This window comes from Oncorhynchus masou, chromosome 20, assembly GCF_036934945.1.
Source record: "Oncorhynchus masou masou isolate Uvic2021 chromosome 20, UVic_Omas_1.1, whole genome shotgun sequence".
Classification (NCBI taxonomy): domain Eukaryota; kingdom Metazoa; phylum Chordata; class Actinopteri; order Salmoniformes; family Salmonidae; genus Oncorhynchus; species Oncorhynchus masou.
In genome coordinates, this window is record NC_088231.1 from 22,264,516 (window position 1) to 22,265,221 (window position 706).

Genomic DNA, 706 nt, shown 5'->3' on the forward strand with positions numbered 1-706 from the left:
AGGGAGGGAGGGAGGGAGGGAGGGAGGGAGGGGGAGGGAGGGAGGGAGGGAGGGAGGGAGGGAGGGAGGGAGGGGGAGGGAGGGAGGGAGGGAGGGAGGGAGAAACAGAGTGGAGACAGTTGTGGGTGAGGAAACATGGGGCAGAAAGAAGGACTGACAGAAGATGAGCAAACTGAGTGACATAGTGAGGAATGAGAGAGAGGGGGAGAAAGAGGTAGAGGGAGTGAATGAGTGCCAGTGAGAGAGGGACCAAGCAAGGAAGCGGGACGAACAGCGAACCATGGTCACTTCATCATGAACTGCTTTGGTTGCACATGGATTTTTCTCAACGGAAATGTTACAGACGGAAATCTCTGTTCTCCAACCATGAACTAACGTTGTTTGTTCTCATTTTACCTCTTTTGTTCTAAATGTCCTCAGAGGCTGGACAATTCAACTACAACAAGACGAACATGTGTTCCCGAATAATCTAATTCTGTCTGAAGATTCTGAAGACTCAAGATTCTGAAGACAGCTATACGGATTACTGTTACTTTGATCTGCCTGGGTCGACAGCTGTCCTGGATTGGCCTGTAGTCATTATAGACCCGTGTTAACTGGACCTGTCCTGGATCGGCCTGTAGTCATTATAGACAAGTATTAACTGCAGCTTTTCACTGGGATCTGGACCCATTGGTCTGTGCGTCCCAGCCAGTCCAGCCAGGAG